The sequence below is a fragment of the Leptodactylus fuscus genome, chromosome 2 (assembly GCF_031893055.1).
Source record: "Leptodactylus fuscus isolate aLepFus1 chromosome 2, aLepFus1.hap2, whole genome shotgun sequence".
Lineage (NCBI taxonomy): Eukaryota > Metazoa > Chordata > Amphibia > Anura > Leptodactylidae > Leptodactylus > Leptodactylus fuscus.
The window spans coordinates 144,892,649-144,909,409 of NC_134266.1; positions in this window are offsets into that span (position 1 = coordinate 144,892,649).

Consider the following 16,761-nt stretch of genomic DNA (forward strand, 5'->3'; position numbering starts at 1 on the left):
TAGGAATTTGAAACAAATCAGTTGGCTGTGGTCAGTTAGTAGACGGTGAAGAGAGAAGAAGGACATGGAGGTGCTCGGGCTCTGCAGGGGTGATGACTATGTGACAAGTGACCGGGATCTAATCCTAATACCGAAGACCTTAAGACATGACCAATCATTACACAGACTGTATTACAGATAACAGCTAGGGGGCGACTGTTAATAAATGACCAGTATTAGCCTCTGTTCACATGAGCTGCTCTCTAATCTGACCCATCATTTATATAACAATAAGAAATATTTTTATGAATGTCTCCTGTCATTGTTAATAAGATTTCCAACATTTCCAATGGTATCAGTTGTCATCAGCTATATCCACTTAGTCAGGTTTGGGTTGTTATGGGGCAGGCAGGATAGCGCAGTCAGCTCTGCTATTCTACATAGTTATACAAGTGAGAGCCTGATCTCCTGATGTTACATTTAGACCGTTAAAAGCAACGACATCTTTCCTGCCTCCTGTTTTCATCCATTGGAAACTAAAGTCACAATCTTTCTGCTTTAGTACATGTCCTATGAAATGCCAAACATGTCTACAGATTGACAGGAGCCAAAATCATGGCTGCCATATCCTTGCAAGGGGACGTTCACACTACCGTTGCTAATGTTCGTTGCTATTATTTGTCATTGTTGCTGGCTAACTTACATGGTTTTATCTTTGTTTCCATATAGGATAAACTACATGAATGTGTCAGAGATACCAGGTACCATGTATGTAAAATGTCTGTGTGAAGGGTGACCACAGTTGTGGTAAGTATGTCAGTACATAGTATGTGTAAGGTGTGTAAGGGGTATAGGGCAGAGGGGTAGAGGAGGCAGTAGAGAGGTGAGAGGCGGGAAGGGTAGAAACAAAATATAATGAAGAAGCAAGGCACAAAGGGGGGAGAAGAGAGGAAAAAGGTGAGAATAGAGGCAAAGGAGAAAGGCACAGAAGTGTAGAGGAGAGGGGGAGAGGCGTGAAGAGAGAGAGGTGAGAGGCATGGCCGTAAGTCACAGAGGAGACAGGTGCCAGGTACTGAGGAGGTGTGGAGATGATAAGAATGACATAACCCCTTGAATACTTCATACTGTAGAACATGTAGCAATGTATGTAAATAGTTTATACTGTACATAGGTGTTTGTACTCATTATATATGTAGACATGTCTAGATGTAGTTCAAGTTTTACAATTTATATCTGTTATTGTCCACTTATTTAATAGTGTAATAGATCTATATCTATATTTATAGTACATGTCAGGTGTCTGTATGGCATATAGACATACACACATAGTAAAATCTGTAAGATAGTAAAATCATAGTAAAAGATGTATTATATAGGTAGACAGCACTTGCAGACTATTAGAAACATGGCACTATATGATGGGTGCATAGTTTTTTTAATTAATAATGTGTAAAGTGTGTACTGTATGTATTTATTTCTAGAATTATCTAAATATATATCTTTGAGTTGTGCCATTTACCTGATAAGTATCTGTATATACATTATGTATAAGTTATCTATTGTGTGTCTTTAAATATATTGTATTTCAATAAATACAATATTATATATATTATAGTACATTACTATTATTAGTATATTATAGTATATTACTATGTTTTAATTATAGTGATGTTATAGCAAAAATTTTGCATGACATGTTTGAGCCCATCGACCACTTAGTGGCCTTATCATGAAAAGTATACCTTAGTGGCCTTATTGGCAAAAAACAAGGAAGAGTAAATGAGGGAGGCAAGACATGCAGAGATGTGGAGGAGAGAGGGCAGAAGCGACAGACTTGTAAGAGAAGAGGTGCAGAGGCATAGACAAGAGAGGCACAAAAGAATACAGTAGTGGAGAGATGGGCAAGACTCAGAGGGATAGAGGAGAGAGGCGCAAGGAACGGAGAAGTAAAGGAGCAAGGTGGGAACTGTGGAGGGATAGAGTACAGAACAAGGCATGGAGGAGAAGACGAGAGAGGTGAAAGGCACAGATGGGTAAAGGGGGGAGGCATAAGGCATGAAGGAGTAGTGGAGAGAGGTATGCAAGGGTAGAGGATAGAAACCTAGAACCCAGAGGGGTAGAGGAGAGAGGTATGAGGCACAGAGGAGAGAGGAATGAGGTGTGGAGGGTTAGAGGAGAAAAGCAAGAGTTACAGAGGTGTAGAGAAGAGTGGTGAAGAGGAGGAGAGATAAAAGGAGCAGAGTAGTAAAGGAGAACGGAAAAATTAAGGAAGAGTAGAGTAGAGAGGAGAGAAGTATAAGGTACAGTAGAGTAGAGGAGAGTGAAGAGAGCTATGGTGGGATAGAGGGAGGCACAAAGATTTTTAGGGGTAGAGGAAAAAGGCGCCAGATGTGGAGAAGTAGAGGAGAGAAGCGTGCGATGTGGAGGGTCAGAGGAGAGAGGCCAAAGTGTAGAGGGGTAGAGAAGAGAGGCAAGAGTCACAGAGGTGTAGAGGAGTGAGTTGCAAGGTGCAGAGGGGTAGAAAATAGAGGAGAGAGTTGTAAGGCATGGCGGGATAGGGAGAGAGGCACAAGGTCTGAAGGAGTAGAGGTCAGAGGCATGAGGTGCGGAGTGGTAGACGAGTGATATGCCAGGACCAGAGAGGCAAAGGAGAGATGTGTGAGGTGCAGTACGGTAGAAGAGAGAGGCAAAAAGCATGGAAGGGTAAATAAGAGAGGCAAGACATGCGGAGGTGAAGAGCAGAGAGGACAGAGGTGACAGACTTGGAAAGGGAGAAGTTCAGAAGCATAAAGAAGAGAGGCACAAGGCACTAAAGCATAGAGGAGAGAGGCACAGAACATGGAGAGGTAGAGGAGAGAATCGCAAGGCATGGAAAGTAAAGGAGTGAGGTGTGAGCAGTGGAAGGATAGAGTAGAGAGGAACAAGGAATGCAAGGTATAGGACAAAGGTAAGGGCCACGAATGGGTAAAAGGGAAAGGCTTGAGGCATGGAGGGGTAGAGGAGAGATATATGGAGTGGTAGAGTAGTAGAGGAGAGTAGAGAAGAGCGATGTGTGAAGGGATATAGAAGAGAGGCAAGAGTCTCAGAGGAGCAGAGGAGAGAGGTGCGGGGGGGGGGGATAAGAGGTCTAGTGGAGAAAGGCATGGATGGATGGAAGAGAGAGGTCTGAGGTGGGAGGAGCGGAGGGGTGGAGGAGAGAGGCCTGAGGTGTGGCGGAATAGAGGAGATTGGAGAGGTGTAGAGGATAGAGGCAACAAGTGCAAAGTGGTATAGGAGAGAGGTGAATAGCATGGAGGGGTGGAGAAGATGAGAATGACATAACCCCCTTTAATACTTCATACTATAATACATGTAGCAATCTATGTAAATATTATATACATAGGTGTTTGTGCTAATTACATATGTAGACATGTCTAGATGTAGTTCAAGTTATGCAATTTGTATCTGTCCACTTATGCAATAGTGTAATAGAGCTATATCTATATTTATAGTACATGTCAGGTGTCTGTATGGCAGATAGACATATACCCATAGTAAAATCTTTACAACATGCATATTTTCTATATGTATGTTTGAATTTATGAGTGAATGAACATATATATATATATATATATATATATATATATATATATATATATATATATAGTAAAGATGTATTATATAAATGGACAGCACTTGCAAACTATTAGAAACGTGGAACTATACGATGGGTACATAACTTTTTTTAAAAAAATTAAGAATGTGTAAAGTGTGTACTGCATGTATTTATTTCTATGATTATCTAAATATATACCTTTGAGTTGTGCCATTTACCTGAAGTATCTGTATATACATGATGTATAAATTGTCTACTGTGTGTCTTTATATATATTGTATTTCAATAAATACAATATTATATATGTTATAGTACATTACTATTATTAGCATATTATAGTATATTACTATGTTTTAGTTATAGTGATATCATAGCAAAAATTTTGCATGACATGTTTGAGCCCATCGACCACTTAGTGGTCTTATTGTGATGGGTCCCTACACTAACACTTTACATATAGGACAGGAAATTACATTTTTATAGACTCACTGTTACAGAGCAGTCTCTAAAAACGTGATCACCGGGGTCTTATCTATGGGTAGTGGGGTACAACATTTATTAAACAAATAAAGTCTTAGTGTAGGGACCCATCTAAATGAGGTCGCCGTGACGTGGCAGATGGGCTCGCACAATTTGTCAAATTGTGCGCTAAGAACCTCACAATTATATCTGTAGTCAGTGATACATGTAGTCCATGCACTTTATCATTTACAACTCCACACAAGAAGTATCAGCTCACTAAGATGACGATAGGGAATACAGAGATTTAAACCGGAATTTTGTAGAATGGTTCCAGCGGACCCACCTCAGGATTAATCCTGGGAAGACCAAGGAGATGGTGGTGGACTTTAGTAAAAGGAGAAGTGCTCCGATCTCGGTGGAGATCCAAGGGTCATGCATTGAGATTGTCAATACCTATAAGTACCTGGGTGTGCTCCTCAATAATAAACTGGGCTGGGCTGATCACCTGGAGGCACTACACAGAAAGGGTCACAGCAGATTCTACCTGCTCAGGAGGCTGAGGGCCTTCGGAGTCCAGGGGACACTTCTTAGGGCCTTTTTCAACTCTGTGGTTGCTTCAGCCACCTTTTTCGATGTTGTCTGCTGGGGGAGCAGTATATCAACCAGGGACAGAAATAGAGTTGACAGGCTGATAAGAAACGCCAACTCTGTCCTGGGGAGCCCCCTGGACCCAGTACAGGTGGTGGGTGACAGAAGGATACTGTCCTTCATGTGCTCCATGCGGGAGAATAAATCCCACCCCATGTATGAGACCTTGATGACATTTGTCTCATCACTGATTGGAAGGACCTAAATAGATCCTCCCAACAAAAGTATCCATAAATATAAAATATAACCTTTATTAGTTCCTTTAAAAACAAAAAGGTATGGTGATGGTGATGACATTTGGCAGCACTGTAAGTGACCGACTGCTTCACCCCAAGTGTGAGAAGGAGCTCTATCAGAGTTCCTTCCTCCCAACCGTGGTCAGGCTACATAATCTACATCAGACCAAGCGAAGATGACTCCACATAGAGAACTAAATGATCCTGAAGTCTTCATTCTTTCTTGTCTTCCTCAGCTGCTATGGTTTCCTAGTATTTTTCTCAGCTTACGTGTGTCTACTTCTGTAATATATTACTGTGTATTATCCTGTATCTGTATTACCATGCTGCTGTAAGGGGGATATCGTCACTCCTTGGGGAGAGACCACCATATAGGTGTGTGGAGACTTATTAAGCCTTTAGCACTCCACTTTGCAAGGGACCATGGGAAGAATATGCAAATCTGTCTTCCATGATGTAATTAGGAAGTCAGGTGCCTCAGTGTTGCAAACCAATAGAGGGTGCTCACTGGAATGTTCAAGCCTGTCTTCCCTGATGTAATTAGGAAGACAGAATCTCAGTGATATGGCCCAATAAAGGCTGCTCCCTTTACCATCATGCTCGACCTTCCAAGAGGCCTTTGTTTTGCAATGATGCTGGGATTATTACCAGGTATAGTCTCTCAACCGAGGACGGCTGTTTCGATGTTATTGCATCTCATCAGCCCGGTATAGAGAAGACTAACCTGGTAGAAGTGAGAGGTTTAGACAGGGTTAGGGGGATATCGTCACTCCTTGGGGAGAGACCACCATATAGGTGTGTGGAGACTTATTAAGCCTCTAGCACTCCACTTTGCAAGGGACCATGCTGTAACACACTGAAATTTCCCCACAGTGGGACTATTAAAGGATTGTCTTATTTTATGTTATCTCATGCCACTTGTCAAGGTGCCCCCTCCATCCCCTTTCCATATCTAGGAAAGCTGGGAAATGACTGGTTTGATTTGCACCCTGGATACACATGGCTGAGGTCGCCGTCCGGTCACAACTCCCTCTCTCTTATGCCTGATTGCCCAAGAAGTTGTAAAGCAATAAAATTGGCATAGCCAGACATCTGGTTTTGTAATGCAGGAAGTCAATAGTTTCACCTCTGACCCACCCCCTGACATTACTTGTATACACATATGCATGTGCCATCATTATATCACATTGGTATAACACTATTTAATAATAATAATATTTATAATACATTTTATTTATATAGCGCAAACATATTCTACAGCACTTTACAAATTGTAGGGTTCAAGTACAGACAAAAAGATACATTACAAAGAAAGTCAGTTCACACAATGGGACTGAGGGCCAGCGCCGCACCTCTAATGAGGTGAGGTGAGGCAACGGCCTTAGGTGGTGCTCCAGAGGAAGCGGCAGCCGCGGCAATTTATTTTTTTTTAAACTTTTTTTCCCTAAACTAACGCAGGAGAGGGGCCGCTCTTAAAACAACCCGAACAGCTCCTCTCCTGCGCTGGTTTAGACCACTGCATCTCAAAGCAGGCGGCGTCATCATGCCTCCTACGCTGAGACACAGGCGTCTTACTGCTGGGTAAAGAGAAGGCTGCAGCGGGAGCAGCAGCAAGGTTGGTAAGTAAAGTAACTTTTTCTTTTTTGTTTTATCCTCAGCCTGTTTTCCATCCTAAAATATCAGTTATTTTTCTTAGTGGCACTTACATGGCTCCAGTTCACTGCAGCAAGGAGCTGCAGTGGGAAATGTAGTTCTGACTCTCTTCGGAAACTGGTTAGTCATACCAGTGCCTGCTGTTCTCCATAAACTTCTGACAGTGGTTACATTATGTAGCACTTAAAGTCCTCCAGCCCATCACAGCTAGAATTCTGGGTAAGGCTGGGTCTGCATCTTCCTCCAGTTACTGAACCTGTGGTTTTCATACGACATGTTCAACTGGTTACTTGGGAGTTATCAAGTTGTACAAATCACAGGGGCAACTTTATAAATTAGTAAACTGGCAAAAAAGAGGTCACTCACTGAGTCACCTAGGTATTTAACCGCATCTCGCCACAGGCATTTTTCGATTTTCTTTTTTGTCTCCCATCTTCCATTCACAAAGCTGTATTAACACTTAATGTTTGCGGGACAACTTATACTTCCAAGTAGCACCATTTAATATTCCATACAATGTAGTAGGAAGCTGAAAAAATTTAGAATGAGGTGGAATTGGAGAAAAACTCTGTTTCTTATGAGCGTTGTTTTTACAGTGCTCACTGTACAGCCAAAACATGTCAAGACATGACACTTGCATTCTTTGCTTCAGTAAGGTTACGGCGATTCGCCATATTCTGACACCGGCAACTTTCTTATATTTCCCTGTATGAGTATGCATAATGCGTCTTTTTTTTTTTTTTTGGGGGGGGGAGATGTATTTTTTGGTGATACCATTTTTGGGGAATGTCTATTTCTTCTTATTTTGTAGACTGGGCATATTTGTACACAGGGATACTTAATGTGTATGTGTTTCATTTTATTTATTCACTATATTGTAGGGAAAGGGGGTGATTTAAAGTTTCAATATATTTGTATTTTTTTTAACTGTAACTTTTAGACCTCCTAGGGGTCTTGAACCCCAGGTAATCTGATCACTGACGCAATGCATTTCAATACTAATGCATTGTAGAGTACCAGCACTTCTATTACAGTCTACATAGAGCAGCCTGCGGTAGAAGTGTATTGCCGACAAGCCTACGCTTCTGGTTGTCATCCAAATTCATCACCACCCTTGGATAAAGATCAACAGCACTAGCAACCACCTCAAAATAGTGCCGCCATCGTGAAAATGGCGTCTCGGAAAGTGTAATCTAAAAGTAGAATGTAAAATCATATGCATTTTCTGACCGTAGCCAATTAATTGATCTGACATAGCCTGCTTTGCTAATGCGTCCTCATCAATTTCACAACTACAGTATAACAACTTTCTGTGGATAATTTTTGTTAAGAAAGCCATGAGACTTTTGAAATCTTTCTGGAGCTAGGAACTCTACAAATATAGGAGAGCAATGATTGACTATATTGTTATCCACCCTGTAATGAACATGCCAGTGACATTTAGTAGACCTATAATTCCATAGCATCATCCCTCTATGGAAGATAGTTCCAAGTTCAATGAAACTAGGCAGGAATATGATGGAATATATGAAAAAACACGTTCCATGTTTCTCGCCATACTCCTGTATGTCGTGCAGACAGGTTTGTTCTTCTCCTTCACTTACTAGGGCTCAAAAGACTCAAACCCTCATGTGGGGTTCTGATCTAAATATAAAATGATTTCTGAACACAAAATGAAAACGTTAATCGCTTTTATACATGAAATGTAATTATGCTATTTATATACCAATAGTGCAAAGGTGTTATTTCAAGAGCAGCTATAATAAAATAATCACTGCTTCTTAATGAATAAAAACCTTGTTTGCGAATGTAAAATCTGTAATAGAAACCCTTCATACCATGAGACACATATAATGCCATAAGGCCGTCTATGGGTCTGTGGAGAAACAGAGTTAAATTACATGGATGGCTTTCCAGAGACCCATCCTTTCAATGAACAAGGGCCAACCATGAAATCTAAAATAAAAAGATTGCATATTTGTGACCTAGTCTCACGACCTTCGCACAGATCCATGAAAATCACAATTGTATGTATGGTGTCATAGAAATATATGGGTTTATGTGCTATCTATTAAAAAATCTGATAGCACACAGATCAGAACATATAACTGTAGTTGTATTACACAGTCCAGTCATATTAATGTGACCACCGCCTACTTTTGACGTCAACGTTAAATAACCAATTGCAGAAGGCACGTGTCATCAGCCATCTGGGTGCACTCATCATTGTGGAAGGCACGATGGATCAACACAAGTATGGATCTATCCTTGCGGACCATGTTCACCCCTACGTGCAAATTGTATATCCTCAGGATGATGGCATCTACCAGCAGGACAATGCGACATATCATAAAGCTCGCAGTGTACATGCATGGTTCAAGAGCACCAGGATGAGTTTACCGTACTCTCTTGGCCAGAAAATTCCCCGGACTTGAACCCAATCGAGAATCTGTGGGACCACCTCGATCAGGTTGTTTGCGCCATGGATGCTCAACTGCGTAACCTAGTCCAGCTGGCCACGGCACTGGAGTTGACATGGCTCAACATCCCATCCGCTCTGCCAAAGGTGGTTATTCTGGATTTTGACAGGTGGTCACATTAATGTGACTGGACTGTGTATATAACATGGATTCCCATTTAAGCACCAGGGCCCAGGTACACATGCAACCCCTTTCTTCTCTTTGGCTATGTCTCTGCAACAAATATGTGTTTATGCTCAGGATTCATTAGAAATCAGTAATCCATCTGATGTTACCTAGAAGAACCTAAGATTCAGGACAAATTTACTTTTTTAATTGCAAATATTTCTGAAGTAGCCATAAAATAATGTAATGAGGCCAATGATGTAATGAGGTTTTGTAAGGATCCTAATGTACATGACAAAGGTCTTACTGTGTCTGTGATGTGTAGAAGGGGCTGCAAGTGATCATGATGGAAGCATTGGATAAAAAGGAAGTGATGAGGATAAACATCAGTTTTGTGTTTCAGTATTCGGAATGCCACACCCGCCTCACTTGAAGAAACAGGATGGCTTCAGGCTCTAGGTCTCTGACCTTTAACCAACAAGGCCGTTTTTACTGTGTCCTGTAGTTTTGCTTAGTACTCGCTAATTAGGCGCTTGTGGTTTTACATAAAGTCAAGATAAATGGACAGAATTCTATGTCTCCAGGAAAAACGCTGTTTAACCTTTTACTGGGTGGGTGACCACAATGAAAATGACTTTGCCTTTATTAGTATTACTATCTTAGGTTTCATGGAATATGTCCTGTAGCTTCAAAAACACCACCTCCTGAAATTGGCAGACGCAAAGAAGTATGAACGTCTGCAATAGAGAGAGGAAATCCTTTCAATTATCACATTTCTAACAATTTTCACAACTATTTGGATTTCATTGGAAAACTTGGAACTTAAAGCCAACTAAACCAGCAGCAGTTTCAGAACATGTAAAATGTATATGTATTATGGTCTCCACTGTGTACCATGCATGCATAGACTTCATGTACACAACCAAAAGATGTTACAGCAGAGGAGTCATGCATACAGTGATGTCATAGTAGTTGGATAATGTGCACAGTGATGTCATAGTATAGGCGTCACTGGTAGGATGAGGGGCTGTTCACACTAGCATCTGCTGTCCACCCGCCGGGTCTCAGGGGACACTGCTTAGGGGACAGCTTTCTGGCCGGTCAGGTTTAAAACCCATTAATTGGAATGGGTTTTTAAAGCAAACCACCAGTGTCCGTATGTGGCCTCTCAATGGGGAAACCGTTTGTTTTTGGATGAACACAAAGTCCTACATGTCCGACAAAAGAAACGGTTTCCAGGCGGAGAGGCTGCATACCGACACCGGCAGTTTGCTTTAAAAGCCCATTTAATTGTGCATTCACATGGAGGACAATGGCGCAGAATATGGTGTGGAATTTCAGCGCTGAAAAAAAAGCCTCCCATTGACTTCAATGGATTCCTTTTTCTGCTAGCAAAACTGCAATTCTGCTAGCAGAAAAAAGAACCCATTGAAGTCAATGGGAGGCTTTTTTTTTTCAGGGCTGAAATTCAGCACCAAATTCTGCGCCATTTTCCTCAGTGTGAATGGACCCTAAATGAATGGGTTTTAAAACTGACCATCAGGAAACCGTCCCCTATGCAGTTTCGCCAGGAAATAGGATGGAGACCGGACAGGTGGACAGTGGCGGTAATGTGAACGCCCCTTAATCCAGTCAGTGAAGATACAGCAGAGGAACTAAGAAGTGATTTCACAGTACAGGAATAATGTACAAAGTGATGTCTATGAGAAAAGTGATACTGCATAAGCGGAACAATAAACCAATCCATTATCTGTCTCTTTTCCAGTGGGACTGAGCTGCAATAAAATAACACAAGAAATGTTTTTTTCTTTTTTTTTTCTTTTTTAAATTTGATTATTATTATTTACTTATTTAGCAATCATACTTATAACAGATCTGTAGTCAATTAATAATCATTGCCAAATGATGCTGACACGTTAAAATTTCATCAGAAAGGATCTGAAATTGTGCCATTTGGGTGGTCTCCACAGCAATGCATGTCAGTCTCTGGCCAAAGTTACAGATGAATTGTTTCCTATAAAATATCTGTGTGTGTAGACACTACTCGCAGTCACATAGACCTTTTACAAAAACGTTCCATGTAAACCCAGCCTTAGGTTTATACCGACTCCTCTCTGCCTCTGCACTTGCTGCTTGTCATCTTTAGAGACACAGTTTCCAAAGACCAAACAAAGAAGGCAAGCACTGAAGATGTCAGCTTGTATCTATCCAAATCCTTCCTACTAGATATGGATGAGTGGGCACTGGAAAATACTTCATCTCCAAATACCTCCTGGGCAGAAGGAGGAGGATTTGAGCTTTCAACGGTCAAAGCACGTAAATATGAGATGTCTCCCAGCAAGGATTACATCATTCGTATTGTAGATGTTAAAAGCTCTGTTCTGGGGAATAATGTGACACTATTTATAGAAAATATTTCAAGGTGCGGTTACAGTAATTACAATGTCTTGTTGATAGAAGAAGATTGTTTTGACAAGACAAGTTCAGATAGAAGACACGTTAAAGATTAAATAAATCGTCTAAAGGTTTATTTTGGTGAAATGTCATGCTTTCACTTGACACCCTAAACATACAAGTAAGTCCCGTTCTGTAATAAAATAATGGCTACAAAAGGAATGTGAAATATATAGGTAGTACTTATACTTCTACCTTCTGCCCAATCCACTATTAATAGTATGGCGGATGTCAGGTATTTAAATGTGGTGGGTACTCAGGATCTAAGTGGCTTCCATAGTTGCCAGGTCTCTACTGTATCATAAAGCAGAGATCTAGCGCTAATGCCTGCAATCAGGGACTAAGGTTCCTGGTGCCTGGGTCAAAGTCGATTGAAGTGCCATTTTCCCAACAGTGCATGGACGCCGCCATTTTGGGTTGGATCACCAATTCCCGGAACGAGAACCAGTGCCGGCGATCCATTGCCATAACAGTCAGGAGCCTATTGAAGCCTCCTAAGCTTATCTAGCATTCACTTGTATGATAGGCTGCTTTATGACTCTGTGAATCAAAAAATAAAAAAATTATGGGGCTTGGAAGGTGGGGAGTCGAAAACAAAAATTGAAAAATGCCTTTGGCAGGAAGGGGTTGAGCTACCATAGCTGCTGTATCTGAAGAGTATCTATGAGCTGCATATTGCTTAGTAAAATAGGTAGAAAGAAAGAAAGAAAGAAAGAAAGAAAGAAAGAAAGAAAGAAAGAAAGAAAGAAAGAAAGATAGATAGATAGATAGATAGATAGATAGATAGATAGATACAAAAAGATACAGAAAGATATATAGCTAGGTGAGATATATATCCAATAAAAGAAGACAGAAATATAGATAGATAGATAGATAGATAGATAGATAGATAGATAGATAGATAGATAGATAGATAGACAGACAGCTATGCCAATAGATAAAAAGCTAGAAAGAAAGGTGATAGATACAAAGATAAATGGGCTGATAGACAGGAGACAGATAGAGCTCCTCTGATTGTTTTAGGCAGCATTTCGGGTTTTAAACTGTGCTTGGTTGAAATACACTTCAGATAAAGCATTTTTCCTCACATTCTTGCGATACGTCTTGTTTTTTTTGTTTTTTTTTGTTGCTGTTTTTACTATATGTTTTCAATAGGACTACATTGCACAAAAATGCTACAAAGTAGCTAATTCCCAAATATGAGAAAATTGCAACTTCTGACTTTATTACTAGGAAAAAACACAAAAAATCTGAATGACACAAGACATAAAAACGATAAAGATAAATTCTGATGATTAAAGTTAGCTTTCAAACCATTCATTATATGAGAAATGATTTTCAAATTGAGATTGGAAAATGCTGAACATGGGAATGTATTCCCTTCAAACTAGAAGTTGTTAAACCACTTATTGTGGCAGAAATAGGCTTATATCTGTTGGGGTGAGGTTTTCCAAGGAGTGATTTTTGCTCATTCTTATTGGAAAATTTGTTCCAGGTTGTTTAAGTTGGGTAAAAGACGCTTTTAAACTACAATATTTCTGTTTCATATAGATTTGAAAATGCTTTGAAATATGAAATTTTACTTGATTGTTTTAGAATACTAACAATTTATATAATAAGTATTTGTTGTAATGCTATTCTTATATTAACTTAGCCTGTATTCTGTGAAAGTTTCATCTAGAACAGTTCAGTAAAGATTGCAGTAAATTCCTATGAATTTTCCACTACTCTAAAGAGATGTTATTGGAAATTTTTTCCATTATGTGAATTGCATTTTATATATAATTTTTAGCGGTTTTCCCCTCTGCACGCTCTATCTCTAACTGTCAGTTATTCCTGAACTGGTTGGTGGATTCCAACTATTATGACATCTAAAAGATACAGTCCACAATTTGTGGATAAACATATCCGCATATGCGTTATGTAGGGGTTCAGTAATTCATCTGCATCTGTGCTGCAATGTCCGCAAATATGGTCCGTAGGGCATTCATAGATTTCCGTATTTGTGGATCCACAAAAAAAGACACAGAAATCTTGTAAGAAGGTCCCTAAGTAGTCCCAAGCCTCTGAAATAGGTCACAGTCTACCACCCTATATTTTCTGTTATACATTTTCTTATTTTAGAAGCGTTTTGGGTTCCTTTCTTCATCTGTATCTGGTTTCTGGTGTTTCTCACTTTTTCTAGTGTAGATGATGCCCTCCTAGCAGCAAGCTGCTTTTCTAGAAGAGGAATCACGGATGAGGAGGTATCGGGTTCAACCCATTGTCTCTCAGTGGCTCAATTACCAACATAATCAACTCTCTGGAAGGGATTAATATTCATACCATTTTATCCCTATCTCTACCTCCCACATCATTTGCATTCCCACCCAATGCCTACACCAGTTGTCCCAACATCAATATTGATTCTAGTTCACACATGTACATATGATCTCCAATAAGCCACTAGTCTAGATCCAATGTCTCTAGAGGGTACCTAAAACATGTTTCTGGAGACACGCTCTGTCGAGTCCCAATTGCGATTTTAGAGTGTTCACGGTCTTGCTGATTGAACGAATTCCTGAAACAATACATAATAGACGACGAGAAGTGTACTGGATATTTAAATTAAATTCCCTGTCTCTGTTACTATTAAATGAAGCAACTGAGATGGTTACATAAAAACATAGGCATATGCATTACCATTTATTTATTTTTCTATTGTTTGGGAGAGTCTATTTAGGGACAAACTTCCTGATAATGTGTATTATACTGAATTACAATATGAACTGTTATAACCATCATTGTTATATTGTATTTTCATATTATATATGATTAGGCGATTGTGATAAGTTTATTGTTTATCATTGGTTGATGAATGTGGAACATGAGATCTAACCAGATCTTATAACTTTCCATATTAAACATATTTAAACATCATAATACATTTGAATCTTCTACACTGCTCAAAAAAAAATAAAGGGAGCACGCAAATAACACATCCTAGATCTGAATGAATTAAATATTCTCACTGAATACTTTGTTCTGTACAAAGTTGAATGTGATGACAACAAAATCACACAAAAATCATTAATGGAAATGAAATTTAGGCCTGGATTTGGAGTCCGACCCAAAATGAAAGTGGAAAAACACACTACAGGCTGATCCAACTCTGATGTAATGTCCTTAAAACATGTCAAAATGAGGCTCAGTAGTGTTTGTGGCTCCACGTTACTGTATGACCTCCCCACAACGCCTGGGCATGCTCCTGATGAGGTTGCGGATGGTCTTCTGAGGGATCTCCTCCCAGACCTGGACTAAAGCATCTGCCAACTCCTGGACAGTCATTGGTGGATGGAGCAAGACCTGATGTCCCAGATGTGCTCAATTGGATTCAGGTCTGGGGAACGGGCGGACTAGTCTATAACTTCAATGTCTTCATCCTGCAGGAACTGCTGACACACTCCAGCCACATGAGGTCTGGCATTGTCCTGCATTAGGAGGAACCCAGGGACAACCGTGCCAGCATATGGTCTCACAAGGTGTCTGAGGATCTCATCTCGGTACCTAATAGCAGTCAGGCTACCTCTGGCGAGCATATGTAGGGCTGTGCAGCCCTCCACAGAAATGCTACCCCACACCATTACTGACCCACTGCCAAACCGGTCATGCTGAATGATGTTGCAGGCAGCAGATCATTCTCCACGGCTTCTCCAGTCTCTGTCACGTCTGTCACATGTGCTCAGTGTGAACCTGCTTTCATCTGTGAAGAACAAAGGGCGAAGTTGCCAATTCTTGTGTTCTGTGGCAAATGGCAAGCATCCTGTACGGTGTTGGGCTGTGAGTACAACCCCATCTGTGGACGTCGGGTGCTCATACCATCCTCATGGAGTCCTTTCTAACCTTTTGTGCAGACACATGCACATTTGTGGCCTACTGGAGGTCATTTTGCAGAGTGCATTTGGCAGTGCTCCTCCTGTTCCTCCTTACACAAAGGCAGAGGTAGTAGTCCTGCTGCTGGGTTGTTGCCCTCCTACGGCCCCCTTCACGTCTCCTAGTGTACTGGCCTGTCTCTTGGTACTGCCTCCAGCATGTCACATTGCACTACAGACTGTCCAGAAATTGGGAGATGCTTTAGTCCAGGTCTGGGAGAAGATCCCTCAGGAGACCATCCACAACCTCATCAGCAGCATGCCCAGGCGTTGTAGGGAGGTCATACGGGCACGTGAAGGCCACACACACTATTGAGCCTCATTTTGACATGTTTTAAGGACATTACATTAAAGGTGGATCAGCCTGTAGTGTGTTTTTCCACTTTCATTTTGGGGAGACTCCAAATCCAGACCTCCATTGTTTAATAAATCTGATTTCCATTTACGATTTTTGTGTGATTTTGTTGTCATCACATGCAAATTTGTACAGAACAAAGTATTCAATGGCAATATTCCATTCATTCAGATCTAGGACATGTTATTTGAGTGTTCCCTTTATTTTTTTAAGCAGTGTAGTTTGCCAGTGGCGTAACTACCACCATAGCAGCAGTAGCAGCTGCCACAGGGCCCGGGACATCAGGGGCCCGGTGACAGCTGCTACCGCTGCTATCATTATTCTCGGAGGTCTTTTCGGACCCCCGAGTATAATGATCGGGGCCCCCTGTTGGTGGAATACTTTCCACCAACAGGGGGCCCCGAAGCTGCAGCAACGGCTGAGACACAGGAGCTGCAGGTCTGGCTCCTGTCAGCGCTGCAGGACGTTCCCCCTCTCTCCCCCCTCCCTTTCTCTGCTGTCCTCTGCCCACCAATGAGAGGAGGAGGCGGGGCTTATTCTTGCCGTCCTGCACTGGAGGAAGAAAGGAAGAAGGAAAATGAAACTAAAGCTACACAGGTACGTACTGGGGTTACTTATTAATGTCAGGCATATGGGGTGATTACTTGTGTTTTAGTAACTCCATGTGCCTCATATTAATAGCAGTTAACCCCATCATCTCCCTCACATTAAGCCCTGTGTGCCTCACCATAAGAGTTACTAATATGTGAGACATATGGGGGTAATAGTAATGAAGATACTTTATTATTACCTCCATGTCTCTCACATATCAGTAACTCTTATGGTGAGGCAGACAGGGCTTAATGTGAGGGAGATGATGGGGTTAACTGCTATTAATATGAGG